At 51.5% G+C, this 408-nt stretch overlaps 1 long non-coding RNA gene across 1 annotated transcript; it reads left to right on the top strand.

The window, feature by feature from the left end:
- LOC121839185 lies at nt 1-408 on the top strand. The gene is made up of 2 exons (XR_006078735.1): nt 1-58; nt 169-408. It is a non-coding gene; the product is annotated as an uncharacterized LOC121839185 (long non-coding RNA).

Raw genomic sequence — 408 nt, 5'->3', positions numbered from 1 at the left:
GTTCCATAATCAAGACCTCTACAAATACTCAGCCCTGCCACTTCCACGCTGCCAGATGGTAATCTCTGCTCAGTCAGTCTACGTTTCTAGCCGTTTGTTACTATTCAGATCCTGTTATCCTGTTGTGCCTGTTTTCCTTGCCTGACGCTGTTTTCCTCTCCACTACAGTTCTGCCCGCTTTGAATCTGGTCCATGTCTCCAGTCCCACGTCTCGTCATCCTGCTACTCTGTCCTGGATTCCTCACTCTACTACTCCCTTGGATTCCCCTCCAGGCCTGCTTACCCTGTCTCAACCCCTCTCGCTCCAGCCTCAACCTCCGCACCTGGTTTCCAGCAACCCACCCGAACTACCCCCTGACCTGCACTCCATCTCCTCCCTGTGTTTCAATAAAAACCTTGGTTATTTCA

The sequence above is a fragment of the Oncorhynchus tshawytscha genome, linkage group LG14 (genome assembly GCF_018296145.1).
Source record: "Oncorhynchus tshawytscha isolate Ot180627B linkage group LG14, Otsh_v2.0, whole genome shotgun sequence".
NCBI classification, from domain to species: Eukaryota; Metazoa; Chordata; class Actinopteri; order Salmoniformes; family Salmonidae; genus Oncorhynchus; species Oncorhynchus tshawytscha.
Note: the sequence above shows the minus strand (reverse complement) of the source record. Positions and strands in the feature narration are given on the sequence as shown.